The following is a 15,123-nucleotide window of genomic DNA, read 5'->3' as shown; positions in this document are numbered from 1 at the left end:
TTATATCTAGATATATTGATGATAGATAGATAGATAGATAGATAGATAGATAGATAGATAGATAGATAGATAGATAGATAGATATGGAGAGAACGGGAGAGAGGGAGAGAGGGAGAGAGGGAGAGAGGGAGAGAGGGAGAGAGAGAGAGAGAGAGAGAGAGAGAGAGAGAGAGAGAGAGAGAACAATTCAACAATTGCTATTGTGAGTGGGAAGTCCAAGAATCTAGTAGCTGCTCAGTCCCATGAAGCTGGATGTCTCAGCTGGAATGGATGCACTGACAAGAAGCGGGCAAGCAGGTGAAAAACACATCCTTCCTCCTTATATGGGCTTCCAGCAGAAGGCATGGCCCAGATCAAAGGTGTGTCTTCCAGCCTCAAGATCCGGATCAAACGCATGTTGTGGCATGAATAATAATAATAAAAAAAACAAAGACCTAGAGACAGATATTCAATCTGAAAATCAGAAAAACAAAACAGCCAAGCCACTAGAAAAACCTTAACCTCTACCAAGGCTGGGTGACTGCAGACTGAGCCCCGAACCTCTGTCTCCTCCCTCCTTTTATTCTCCTTTAATGCTGGGATTAAAGGCGTGTGATTCCCTACTACTGAGTTTAAAAGTGTGAGCCACCACAACCTGGATCTGTTTCTGCATTGGTCTTGTGTAGCCCAGGATGGCCTTGAACTCACAGAGATCCATTTGCTTCTACCTTTTAATCTTATATTTATATCATCTCTTTTTTCTTTTCAAATTAGATTCTACCCTTTTATCCTATCATATCTATATCCTTTTTTTTTCTTTTCAAAACAAGAATTCAGTCTAATCTTTGTTCAACTTTCTTCCTGACCAAAACCAATAACTTGTAACCGACCCCCCTAAACAATGACAAATATCCATAACCCACTGAACAACTAAAAACTACACATGCCACCTCTTGGGAATGTGGGTGTTGTATTCTTAAATTTACTTCCTGCTGTCTGGGTGTGACAGTATCTTTAGGGAATCCTGAAAAGAAAAAGTTAATTGTCAATTGTCAAATCTTGGGATAGGTAGCTCTATCATTTGTTGTCCAGTCTCTGCATAATGGGAAAGTGCAGGGCTTGTCTCAAGTCCTGACTAGAGTAGTCTGTTAGGTTGGATCTTCTCAGCTAGCCACTTCAAAACTGTTCTGAGCAGCTTGTAGTCTAAAAGCTGATCTTTAGGTTGTGTTTTGCAGCTTAGTGGTGTTTCATAGTCCTGGAGGAATCGTTGTTGTGGGGTCCATCCTCCTTATGGAGACTACATAAGTTGCTGTTAGGCATGTTCATGGTTCACTGCAAAAAACTGATACTCAAACCTGAAATCATGTACAGGAAGGTAAATGAAACCTTTTTCTAGAATTAGTTAATACTCTATATGATCAGTAATATCATGACAGAAAGTTTTAAAAATATATTATATATATGTATATGTATATATATTAATCATAAGAATCTTATATCTTAAGAAAAGCTATTAAAGAGCCAATATAAAATATTTATGTTTTATAAATAAAACTTTCCTGAAGATCAGAAAATAAAACTAAGCCTCTAGAGGCCAGGTGGTGTCACACACCTTTAATCCCAGGATTTGGGAGACAGAGGCAGATGGATCTCTGTGAGTTCAAGGCCACCCTGGGCTAAACAAGATCAATGCAGAAACAGATCTGGGTGGTGGTGGCTCATACACTTAATCCCAGTACTAGGGTGTCACACACCTTTAATCCCAGAACCAGAGAGGATTATAAAGTGGGATGAGACAGCAACTCGTTCTTTCAGTCTGAGGATTTCTTAGAGGTAAGAGCTCTCAAGTGGCTTGGCTGCTTTGCTTTTGTGATCTTCAGGTTGAACCCTAATATCTGTCTCTGGGTTTTTATTATTCATGCTACAGCATGTTGTCTTCTTGTCTCAAAATCCAGGTCACAAATGTGCCCTCCATTTCTGGATTGTAGTTCATTCCACATATAGCCCAGTTGACAACCAAGAATAGCCATTATAGTTGGGTCCCTCCCACCATACTGGTAGAACAAGCACCCTGTCAGTCTGGAAGGTCTTTCAACTCATATGGAAAAGGGCATGGTCTCTCAGATCATCCATGAGAGAGGACAAGGGCAGAATTGGGGACCCAGCAAGATGACACATAGCAAAGTTCTTCCTGCTTTGCCAACTGGGGTGCTGTCCCCCAAAGTACTAGTTCCAGGGTATTTTCTGAGAGTCATGAGCCTCGTTTTATAAAAGTGTGGACTGAGGACAAGGAAAGGGAGGGTGGTGGGCACAGGTGACTAGGATTCGACCAGAAGCGACTTCAGCAGCCTCTGTGCACCCTGTGTGGAGGTCAAGTGAGCAGCATGCATGAGCCAGGTCTCTTCTTCCAGGTAGGTATGGAGGGGGAGCTTTTTGTGTGTCTTAGAGGAGAGGTGTGTGGGTCACAGCTGCTGCCCTTGGTCCACCTCCTGCACCCATGTTTTGCATGCCAGGCAGGAAATCTAGCAGCCTTGTTTGTTTGAGGAACTGGTCTACAAACACATATTGTATAATGCAGGCAAGGTCTCATTCAGAGGACCAATGGCAGGGCACCCAACCAAACATGGGACACCTCAAATGCTGGGCTATTGTCCAGACTTCTGAACCCTAGAAAGTTCCCAGCCTGCAGGCAATCACAATTTAGATTGACCCGAGTTACCCACCCAACCCGTCACCCCTGATTAGAAAGCAGAAGGAACTCCTAGCCAGTGCTGGAGTGAGATCAAGAGAAAAATTAAATCAGACAGCACACATACTAGCCCCCGCCTTGAAAGGGGACCTCTGTGGGCTACAGAGATGGCTCAGCCATCAAGAGCTCTACTGAGCTAGCAGAGGGCCCAGGTTGCAACTCACAATAGAAGTTGTCAGTTCTGGAGGATGTGATGCCCTCTTCAGGTACCTGCCTGTACATAGTGCACACATACACACATGGACACACAAGGGCACACACATAAAATAACTCTTAGAAAAGGAAAACTGGCCGTCCTGTTGGTTTTCACCATAGATTCAGAATTCTGTGGGCCTCTAGCAGTGGTCCGGGCCTCTCTGGGAACTAGAAGGAGACCCTTGCTTTGTAGTATGTGCTGACTTCTACGGTGTGAATATTTCTGGCTTAATGTCGCTGACTCTCAGGCACAGGTTGTCCAGCAGGTCCAGATGAAGGGGACCAGACTCCTCACAAGAAAGAATGTTTTAGATTTCCTTTGCAAGATAATCACAAACACACAGAGTTAGAGATAATATTCTCATAGGTCCTGAGGCTCACTCCTCCTAGGGTACCTTGATTAAGTTTGCCTGCGATATGGAAATGTTCTGGACTAAGCAGAATTGAAGGTCAGGGTATAGTTGTTCAGACAGAATGGAATGGAATGAGTCAACTCCCCCCCCAGGTGTATGCCAAATCAAAAGCCTCCTTTAAAATTTTTATGGGGGGGTCTGTTACTTCTTTTATCTTTTGAGGTTATAATTAGATCTTTCCCCCTTCCCTTTTCTCCTTCAAACCATCCCATATACTCCTTGCTGTCTTTCAAATTCATGGCCTCTTTTTTTATTAATTGTTGCTACATGCACATATGTATAGATGCATATATATGTAAATATATATAATTCTAAATATAGCATGCCCAATATGCATAATGTTACTCATATATGTTTTCAGGGCTGGCCACTTGGTATTGGATAGCCAACTGGTGTTCTCTTCCCTAGGGAAGACACATCTCCCACTCTGAGCATTCCTAAGTTATGCACACACAAAGCAGTGCATACCTGATTTCAAAGGTTTCACTAAAGATGATGTAATATGGGCTGTCTTTATTTTAATATACATGTATTTGTATGGGTACAATATTTGTGTGTGCCTATGTGCATACCTGTCTGCATATTTACCTGTATATATATGATTTGGGTCTGTATGTTTGCCTGTGTGTGCTTGTCTGTGTACATGTATGTGTCTATGCATGTGTGCATCTGTGGATATATGAAGTGTGTCTCTGCTTGTGTATGTGTATGTCCGTGTCTGGGTTCGCCTGTGTGTGTTTGTGTATGTATGATGTATATGTAGCTCTGTGTTTGTGTACATGTCTATGTATGTGTGGGTCTGTGTATGTATGAGGCATGTGTCTCTATGAGTGTGTGTATGTGTGTGTGTATAGGCCAGTAGTTGATGCAGGCTGTCGTTACTTAGCTTGGCATTTGAGGTAGGATCTCTCACCAGTCTAGAGCTCATCAATTAGTTTAGATTGTCTGACCAGAGAGTCCAGGGATCCTCCAGTCTCTGCCTCTCCACTGCTGGGATTACAGGTGACTGCCACCATGCCCGGCTTTTTGCCTAGGTTCTGGAGGAATCAGACTCAGGTCCTCATGCTTATATTGCAAGCATCTTACTGAACCATCTCCCCAGTCAATATTACATCTCCCCAGTGTAATATTTCTTACACTGATTCATTTAGAACTGATATTTTTAATGCACATGATTGAGATTAAATATATTAAAGGAATTTTTACTATTTCCTTTGTACCATTTGAGTGGAGCCACTAGGGAATCAGGAAGCTGTCTGTCCCTGACTCCTAAGTCCACCGCCCTTCACACTCCCCCAACATGATGTGAACAGCTAGTCTTATCTTTCCCCAGTGCCAAGACCAAAACTCTGCAGCCATAGAGAAGGGGCTTCCTTTAATAGCGATTCTTGACCCTCGTCCTTGACTGACAGGACAGCCGACCTGAAGATCACACCCATCCTGCGAGTCAGCAGAGTGGCTAGAGACGACTCCCCCCCCCCCAAAAAAAAACATCCCTCCCAGGCCCCCTGCTTCCAGATCTACTAATGTCTTCTCAGGCCCACCCTCTGGCTCCACCCACCCTATCTCCTGACCGTCCTCAGGGTGATGATATATGGGGCTATCAAAGGTAATTAATGCTGCACTTACAAAGCCATCCCAATGTAATTATTGTGTAATTGGATCATAACTAAGTAATCCCCCCCACCAAAGTGCCCATTGCCTATTGGAGAAATCCAGGGATTTTTACCAAGTGATGGATGGCAGATGCTGGGGCTGCACAGAGAGCCTGTGACAGTCTGACGATGCACCAGTGGGGGTCAGCGCTTGCAGTCCTTGGAACAAAGAGATGAGGGAGGCAGGTGCGCCCCGCATTCCGCCAGAAACTCAGACCCGCTCTGGAGCCAGACTGACCAGAATCCCCCACTGCCCCTGACTCCCCACAACTTACGGAGTTTCTGCCCTCAGTCCCCAGCTGATTTCTAGCTCCTGCCTTACTCAATATTTTGAGACTTCTCTGTCTTCAGTAAGCCTGCCCGAGTCATCTCCCCCACCAAACCCTGCACGAACCTGCTTTTGAAGTGAGGGAGTCTCTCTCTACACCCCACATCTACACACTGTTGTTGACCACTGTAATAGGACAGCTAGCAGGAACAGTCGACAGACAGAAACAAGTTCATGGCTAGCACTGTCTAGGAGTAGCTGGAGAGAGTCCCAGCAGGCGCAGGTCCATCCCTGGCCTGGTCCTCCCAGCCCATTGATGATAGACCACTTTTGCACACTGTGGATGCTCAGACTCGCCTCTACAGGCAGCTGTTCACCTGTATGCCCAGAACTGAGAGGCTCAAAACTTCCTGGAGTATCAGTTTCCTTACTCGTTAAGGGAATGATCACAACTTCGGGCCCTTTGGAGTTCATGATTGTAAGCAATGGCCACCAACACTAACAGAAAAGGATAGAGCCAGGTTGGTAGGTCAACAGGAGGGCACCTGGCTGGCTTGCATGCAAGACTCTAGGGTCAACCTCCAACACCACTAAATAAAATTATTTCAAATCATGAGGGTTCCACACGGTACCACCTAGACTGATGAACACACAGCTCTTTGGGCTCTTGGGGAAGCTTCCAGGTGTGGCCCCCATGGAGCTGTCTAGGTGAAGGGTATTCCAGGCTGGGTTCAGATATGGCCAGTCCCCCTGGGCCTCTGCTGGAGCACACCATGGCCGAGTTTGGGAGGAGCTATCTTCGTGCGCAGCACATATACCATAGGACCTAGTCTTTGCCCCCAGGAGCCTCTCCAGGAAACAAACACTATGCCTATACAAGAGCATGTCTCTAGGCCTTGCTTTCCATCCCGTCTGTAGTACGCTTCCTGGTGCGTTCAATCTAGTTTCTCTCTCTAAAAATAATATGCTTGAAAGCCGTTCTATTTAAGCCCAGAGACTGCACGTGTAGTGCTCGTGAGCTATCTTTAGAAAAGGCACACCAGGGTTCCCGCCTGTCTCATGTTCCGGCCCATGAAAGCAGAGCCTGAGGCAAGGATGTAGGGCACAAGATGTACTGAGGAAACATGTCTGCAGGAACACCTCGAGGGAGGGAGGGAGGGAGGGAGGGAGGGAGGGAGGGGGGGGGGGGGGGGGGGGGGGGGGGGGGGGGGGGGGGGGGGGGGGGGGGGGGGGGGGGGGGGGGGGGGGGGGGGGGAGGGAGGCCAGAGAGGAAGGAGGCTGAGAGGAGATGTGGCACAGCATGGGCGTGGCCAACGCTGCTGAGTCACAAGGAAGTGGCGTCATGTGGAAGGGCTGCCACCTTCCCAGGGTCCAGCTGTCTGCGAGGTATCGGGCTCTCCACAGGCTGTGTCTCTGGCTCCCTCTGGAAGTCTTCAAAATCGTAAGCATGGGTCTCCAGACTGGGTGGTGGTCACACGCTGTGCAAAGGGTTCAGGGTGGCATCAGTAGCTTCACCTTGAGTCCCCCCCCACACCCATTATATCCTTTTATCTGGTCCATCTACCTACAGAAGAAAGAAAGAAGGGGTGGCGAGGCCCACCTCCTTCCCTTTGGAGAGAATAAAGTCTCTGGTCCTGCCTGGAGGGCCAATAAGAAACAAGGACCATAATCAGCTCAGGATACAACCAAGACTGGAGCGGGACAAAAGGGTAGTGACCCTCTCAGAGGGGAGCCCCAGTCTCTGAGTCACTCTTTCCCCCCCATCATTTAATTTCCGTTAACACCATGCCACAGGACTGTTGCGCCCATCCTACAGATGAGGAAAGGTGAGGCCCAGAGCCCCAAGGCCACCCAACTCATAAGTGGCCCAGACCACACTCCAAAAGGCCTTCACACGTTAAATTCTTGTGCTTCCTACTAAGCCAAGTGGGAACAGGAATTAATGAGGCTGATGTCTCAGAGGCAGTGAGCCAACATCGTAAATAACCTTAGAGGCCTTGGGCTCCCCTTTTTAAATCACTGTTGTAGCAGAGTCACGGGCACGCAAACCATGCTGCTCTAGCCTACTTTTTAATATCTTGTGAACATTTCCCTGTGTCATTAAAATATTCTTTTACTGGGCCATCATTTTTAATGGCTGTATGGTATTCCATCACATAGGGGGTCCCATAATTCATTTAGCCAATCTCTGTGTTGGCCCTCTGGGCTGTTTCCAGGCTTTCGGCCTCATAAACAAGGCTGTGATGAGTGCCTTCAGGCATAAATCTTTGCATCCCTCTCAGACTGCATCCCTGCAGCGGGAAGGATGCACCCTTTTACCACACTTCCTGAGGTTGTTCATTTTCTTCCCCTTGTTCTCAAAGATGATTAAAAAATTTTAACCCAAAATTGTTCCCATAGTCTGTGGGTTATCAATCACATGATGTTGGAAAGCCACCTTCTTTTCTCTGATCTTTTGCGTGTCTATGGATGGAGCAAGGGTCACGTGAGCTGGACCTGGTGAAAGCAAGTCCTGTAGGTTTTCTGGAGCAGCCGGGACTACTCTTAAGGGATGCAGAACGGGCTGATCACTGCCAAACATACATGAAGCCCCGCTAGATCCATAGCACCATGTACTCTGACCAGGGTGGTAGATGCCTGCAATTCCAGCACTTAGGAGATTGAGGCAGGAGGATCAGGAGTGCAAGGCCATCCTCACCTACACGCCAATTTGAAGTTAGCCTGGACTACCTAAGACTTTGTCTCAAATAAAATAAAACATCAAAAATAGATAAAATTAAAAGATGCCCAAGGAATAGGAAGAGGCATGGGTGGGAGTGGGGTCCAGCTTCCACTATCCTTGGTTGGGCCAAGCTTGGAGAGGGACATAGAGAGGCAGAAGAACAGGGGAAGAAGGACATGGTGTAGAAACAGGATGGCCCGCCTGGGGGACCAGGAAACACTTCCCAGATACAGTAGCGTTTGTATGAGCTTAGGGAGAATGCACAGGCATTCCAGTTAGGAGGAGCAGCACGTGGGAGGAAAAAAGACAGGGGAAAGAGGGAACCATCCATGACCTCCAAGGCCAGTCGGTACAGGGCCATGGAGGGGAGGGTGGGAGTCGAGGCACTGAGAGCTGGCTGGCCACTGAAGGCCAGGTATAACATGGGAAAGAAGCCCCAGAGGGTTGAGGCAGGGGTGTGCCCAGCTTGCAGAAAAAGAGTAGCAGGAAATGAGAAGAGGGTAAACTCAAGAGCTGGGTGCCACAGTGCCCAGTTGTGGCAGCAGGGGTACAGCCTCTCCAGATGTGCAGTAAGGGCATACGACTGTCCCATTCCTCAGAACAGCATGGCCAGCCAGGCCCAGGAGGCTGTAGAGAAGAGGACCAGCTGTGACAGGGTTGGGAGGTCGGGGAACACAGGACAGGCCCTGTAATTGTCACCTTTCATGTAGCAAGGGACCTCTGCCACACCGGCCACCCAGCCAGATAGTTGGGGCACACACTCATCCACAAGGGAAGGTGCCCACTTGGTTTTGGAAATGCCGTCATTGGAGTCCACAGTGACCCTTCCAATGCAGCCTAGGAGGAAAAAGTCAGCCTCCTACCCCCCACTTACTGGATTCTGATCTGAGGTGGACCCTGGGGTCCAGCTCAGGAGCCAGGTTGGCATGCCAGGCTCTGAGCTGGCCCTTCACTGAAGGCCTTAAGCCGGTCACCATACTAGGGTGGCAAGGCAACCCACATGAGAAGATGGGGAAAATGAGGCAGGGACTCTTCTCCCAGCACCACACAGCCAGCAGCTGGAGAAGGTGACTTCTTCCAGAACCTTCTGCCCACCCAGTTTAAGGCTCCTTAGGTTTACCCAGACACTGATGGGAACTCACAGGCAAAGACTAGGCCTAGAGAGATGTTTCGGTGAGTGCACACCTGCTACACGAGTGTGAAGACTGGGCTCCAACCGCAGCGCCCGTATCAAAAGCTGAGGATGGTGCACACTTGCGTTCCCCATGCTGGGAAGGTAGGTGGAAGCAGCCCTGAAGCCCGCTGACCAGCCCATCCAGGCTATTCATTGGTCTCCAGGTCAATGAGAGACCCTGTCTCAAGAAGCAAGATGGATGGTGCCAGGGTTGATCTCTAGCCTCCACATGTACACATTTTTAAAAGGATAGACAGACAGACAGACAGACAGACAGACAGACAGACAGACAGGACTAACACCCAGCAGCTGGTCTAAGACTAGCAGCCCTAGGCTTGTGCTGGCATATCTGAGACTCCCCCCACCAACCCTACCACACACACCTGTTTCATTGTCCTTAGCTAATCAAACACAGCAACTCCCTGCCTCAGTTTACCTGTTTATCTGTACATCAGGGTGTAGGACGTTGAGCTCACAAAGAAATGTGAGAAACATGGAGGATCTTTTGAATGAAAACAGATGTGCGGAGCCTGGCAGGGGGTTGCCCGTGTCCTTACTAACATCATTAATATTGCGGCTGGACATGCATCTTCAGCCCACCAGGTCACGTGACAAACAGCAGCCGATCGCTATTGCCCCTCACATTTGTCTGGCACTTGAAGCTCCTTAGGACCATTCCCATCCGTTATCTCTCAGCCATCCCACAATCTGCCCTGCTCGGGGAGCGTGGGTGGGGACTAAAGGAGACAGAGCATGGGGGGAAGAGCCGCCCTGGAATCAAAACGAGGAGACCCAAGGCCCTGGGAGGACCATCCCAGGGTCACCCAGCAATGCACAGGATCACCTGCCACAGGCTCATAATGTCACAGCCCAAGCTTGTGGCATGGGCACCACTAGCAAGTCAAAACAGAGGTTTCCTTCTCTCCCGTTTGTCTCCATCAGAGAATGAGGGGGCAGTAGAGGGGCCCCGAGGGGAGAAAGAAAGGTAGCAGGGACATAGGACCTAGGTTAGGGTTGAAGCCGTGGGGCGGAGGATGCCGTTTCAAAGATGGGGAGACCAAGTTGTAGAGTAAGCATGTGCCCCGAGTCCCCTTTGCTGTCAGCCTGTGTGAGACCCCCCCAGCCCCCCAGCAACCACTCTGCATTGCTGCTGTTGTCGTCTGGGCTTGACAGAGGTCGCTCCTGTTGCCGCAGCAGGGACAGAAGTGAACACAGAGTCAAATCCAGTGTCTCCTCCAGCCCAAGTGAAGTTGCTATAGAGGGCTGGACACAGGCAGCCATCAGATCTGCGGGTCCTGCTGTGCCTCTGTTATGGCGGTTCTGTGGCCTTCAGCTTTCTCAGCTGTGAACAAATCTGAGAGCGTCTAAGAGGACCCAAGTGGATGTGCCTGGGACAGATTCGGGCTTAGCCAAGGCTGCCCCCTTTCCTAGCTTTATTTATCTAGGGAAGCGGTGCTGAGACCAAGTCGATGTAGCCCAGGCTGACCTTGAACTCATGATCATCCTACTTTTGCCCGAGTACTGCACTTACAAGTTTGGCACGGTGCCAGGCTGGGAGTGGGCGTGCCAGACTGTACAAGACATTATTGATGTATTTAAAACAAAGTCACTGTTTCTGGAGGCTCTGTCCCACCTTCTCCCCTGACTAGCACTGCTCCGGTCCCGCCCGACACCTGTTAAGTTTACCATCTTAGTGTTCGTTTGCTGTTTCAATAAGCGTCTGCTCATGTCTTATTGTAGCTTAATTTACCTGCCGCTCGTAATGTCTTGGCTGCTTTGTGTTTTGAGACAGCCTTACTGTGCAGCCCTGGCTGGCCTAGAACTCACTACACGGCTCAGGTTGGCCTTCGTCTTTCAGCCATCCTCCTGCTTCTGTCTCCCAAGTGCTGGGGTTTTGGTGCATGTTCCTTAGTGAATGCACAAATATTTTGCCCATTTATAAAACTGGATTGTTTGTCCGTGGTATTCTGCTGTAACTTCCCTTATACCACCTGTGCCCACAGCCTTTCAAACACACTTTCCAAATATGGTCTTTTCACATCCTTGCTTTTTCCAGGCTCAGAACTTCAACTCTCTCACACACTACAATTTATTGCTTTCTATTTCTAGATTGCTTGGTGTGGGTTTTTTTTTCTGCATCTGTTGAGATGACCACACAATTTTATTTTTCTATTTAGTTCCCACATGGCAAATCATTGACTGATTTTGAAGTTGTTTTGTTATTCTTGAGTTCCAGGGATATGCCTCCCTTGCTCATGATGTATTAGTGTTTAAAGTATTTCATATAAAACTTTCATTAAAGATTTTTTTATATCTATGCTTGTGATATTAACCTGAATTTTTTTGTTAGATTTTTGAACCATTTATCTTCTGGTAACAGGATTATCCCGTGGTTGACAAATGACAGGACCAGTACCATATCTATGCCAAGCTATTTTTTAAAAAACACTTAATGTGTTTGTGTATATGGTGTGTATGTGTAGGCAGGCATGCCTATATGTGTTCATGTGTGTGAGCATTTGGGTGTGAGTGTAGATGCAGGCCTGTGAAGGTCAGAGGACAACCTTGGGTGTCTGTCCTCACTTTCCATCTTGTTTGAGTCAGGACTCTTCACAGCTGGGCACTCCTGGCCACCTGGGACTCAGGCTCCTGGGGCTGATCCTTCCTCTGTCCTGAGCTCACTATAGGATGCTAGAGAGACCACTGAGAACCTCCATGCCTGGCTTTATGTGGCTCCTGAGAACCCAGACTCCAGCCCTCACACTTATGTATGTACTTCAAGCACTGTGCCATCTCCCTAGCCGCTCGGGCCCTTCTCATTGACTTCTGCTTGTGTGAGCCTTCTGCCCACCGTGGTAACGTGCTTGGTCTCTGAACTCACACCTCAGGGGGACCACAGGTCACAGACACTGCTCGCCATCTACCCCTCCCCAACCCCAGCTCCCAGGAGAAGGGACCACCAGGGCTCACCACTGAATATATATATATATATATATATATATATCCTTCAGGGAAATTCTCACGACCCCACCCAGGAAGCCACTCCCCTCAAAACAACAACAACAAATGGTCACTGCCTGGGTATGGCCTAGCCTTTGTGCACTATTTGCCTTGGTCCCCTAGAAAGAGGATTTTTGAGGTGGCAGAAGGACACAAAGCCAAGAGTCAGTCAAGGGATCCTCTACCCACTCCTGTCCCTGATTCCATTACCTTGAACTTCAGTTCCCTGCTCCTCAGATAGATGTCATGCTGTTTCTTCAAAGCAAAGGGCAGGTCTAAGGCCCAGGAGTTCTGAGTCTCACAACCAGGGTACCAAACCCCCATCAACCTCCCCACACGTCTCTTGTACGTGTATATGAAGTGTATATGATGTCCCTCACTGAGTAATGGGTTGTTTCTCCCCCCCCCCCCCGTTTATTTGTTCATCGTGTGTCTGGGTATGCATTGCCACAGTGCATGTATAGAGGTCAGAGGGCAGCATAAGGGAATCAGTTGGGAACAGGAATCGGGTCACCAAGCAAACGCCCTTATGCACTGAGCCATCTCGGCAGCCCTAGGTACCGTATTAACTTTGTCACCGTGAAGAATAACATCTGTAGTCACCACATGTCACCGTCTTGACTCTGAGAGAGATGTGTCACACAGTCAATTGCAAATTCTCATGGCATATGGAATAGATATCACAAGGACACTTGCACAAATGGGCAACTGAGGCACAGAGATTTGGGCTAATTTGGGTGGAGCTCCAAAACCAGGAGGCAGCATGGCTGCCCAGCTTACTGAGGCATCGTGTCTGGAGTGATTCAGCAAGCCCAGAGCAGAACCACTGAAGCTTGCTGGATCCCTGGAGTGGCCTCTCTGGCAAAGCACCAATGAATGGGAGAAGCTATGTTGTTCCCATGGAAACCTAACTGCAATGAAAAAGAAACCAAAAGAAACCCTCACAGACAGCATCAGGTATGGTCGCAGGAGTCACTCAAGCGGGACCCACCTCTTACACAGGGTGCACAGCCCTCTGGAGTTTACACACTCACTCTTGTGCACTGAGTTTGCTCCAGCAACAAGCTGAGCAGGCCTAACTCTACCTGGTTTACAGATGAGGAACCTGAGGTTCCAAATTGTAGTGTACCGCCTGCACTACGGGACGGTTCGCGAGTTGGGCAAGGGGCTGGAGCTTGAAACACAAACACAAACACACACACACACACACACATATACACACATGGGTCATCCTTGAAACAAGAATGCCCACGTTATTGTATTCCAGGCCGGCTTTTATAGGGCTCTCCTAGACTAAGGGCCACACCCTAGTTCTTGGGACTTTTCAGCTGCGAGCCCACCAGAAACCACTCCCCTGCCATCAGGAACTCATGAGACTCTCGTGCTTAGAGCATAGGAAAACAAGTTGTTTACTCCGGCAGGCAAGGGGTCACAGAAAATTCAGGGTCTGAGGGTCTGCAGTTCCCAACACCAATTAGTGACACATGACTCTGGTTATCAAACCCTTCATGGATGCCCCAAACAAGAGCATAAGATGGCTAGCTGAGTGGCCTGAGATGAACTTCACAGGGTCTGTTGGATCCTAAAGGTATTCTGAGCTGGGGAATGGAGGCACATGAGATCAGTTGGGCCCTATGCTAAAGACCTGAATAAGGCAGGATGTTCAGGGAGGCCTAGGGAGCAATGACCAGGAGACGTCTCTCTTGGGTACTAGCTGGGACTGAGCTAGTCAAAAGGGCCTCCAAGAGCCAGGCAGAGGTCAGTGGCCTTTTTCTGTCCTTTGCCCCTTTGACATGAGCTCTGACCAAGGCCTGAGTGGGACTACCCTGGGAAACCTGGAATAGAGCTCACAAGACAATTGCCAAGACCAACTCAGGCCATGGTGGTGGCAGAAGAACAGTCAGTCAAGGACTTAACCTGAACCCAGTGCTCTGGGACCTCTTGAGGGGGGTTCTCAAGCCATCAAATGCATATCTGCCAATCGCAATGACCAGGTGGGCCAGGATGACAAGCGGTACAGAACCAGGGTCAGCTAAGAGGTATGGCTGTCCCTCCTGCACCTGTGCAGTCCCCAGTAGCATCCCCATCCGGTAGACAAGCCAAGGATCTGAGATGCTGTGACTGGGCCAGGCACACACCAACCCAGCGCAGAACATAAGTCACTTCCGATCCTCTACCCATCGCTTCATATCGCTCACTAATAAAATACTTGTCCCGGGCCAGACACTCTGCTAAGTACTTTCCGTTCATACTCCTTCGAGTCCCACAATCTGCCTTGAAAACCGGACTGTCGTCGAAAGGTTAGAGATGAGGGAATGACGCAGAAAGGCTAAGTGACTTGCTGAGACTCACACAGACAGAAACGCTGGCCAGTCCAGGAGGCAGAGGCCTCAAGTTGATATGGGAAGCCGAGTTAGGTCGGCCAGAGAATGCACCAGCCATGAGAGACCAGTGGTTGAGAGCCAATCCTGGAGGGCTTTCTAGAGGAGGCAGACACCGCATAGCCCAGGAGACACAGCACCGTCTCTGTGCCTGGCTCCCTCTTCTCTGTTACTCCCAGGCCTCTCTGGAGGCTTAAAGGAGAATGCATGTTTCTGGTTGAGCATCCAAACCTGGCAGGTCAAGATCCTGTGTTTCCATGGCAACCGTATCCTAACAGCATCCAATAAGGGCATTATTTGGCTGCTGGTAAGCACACAGGATCTTTTGATTTTTGCTGAAGGTATTGAGAGCTACCCTCCCTCCCCCTCTTTAAGAGCCTCTCTTTCTCCTTGGAAAAAAAAATAGCTGCTGCCCCACCAAAAAGTGGGGGAAGAGAAAGGAAGGAAGTCTTCATACAAAAGAGGAAGAAGTGGGGGGGGGTATCCACACTAGCATGAATAGAGGTGCCCGGTCAGTGCTTAGATAACAGGAATATCTTCATTTTCCAGAGCAAAAAAAAAAAAAAAAAAAGTAATTGCTCACTAAT

The 15,123-nt window shown here is 48.7% G+C and overlaps 1 long non-coding RNA gene across 4 annotated transcripts in view; it reads right to left on the bottom strand.

Annotated features, from left to right (window-relative positions):
- LOC126499130 (uncharacterized) overlaps positions 1-15,123 on the bottom strand; it is a 210,964-nt gene that overhangs the window by 130,662 nt on the left and 65,179 nt on the right. For 3 of the 4 annotated variants that reach the window (XR_007590996.1, XR_007590997.1, XR_007590993.1), the window contains one exon: positions 6,443-6,737. The exons of the other annotated variant lie outside the window; for it this stretch is intronic. This is a non-coding gene — a long non-coding RNA (uncharacterized lncRNA). Of the gene's footprint in view, positions 1-6,442; positions 6,738-15,123 lie in introns of those variants that run through there. 4 annotated transcript variants of the gene reach the window in all.

The sequence above is a fragment of the Alexandromys fortis genome, unplaced genomic scaffold (genome assembly GCF_014885135.2).
Source record: "Alexandromys fortis isolate MF-2015 unplaced genomic scaffold, M_Fortis_MF-2015_v1.1 scaffold_9, whole genome shotgun sequence".
Taxonomy (NCBI): domain Eukaryota; kingdom Metazoa; phylum Chordata; class Mammalia; order Rodentia; family Cricetidae; genus Alexandromys; species Alexandromys fortis.
This window is presented reverse-complemented; position numbering and strand designations above follow the sequence as displayed.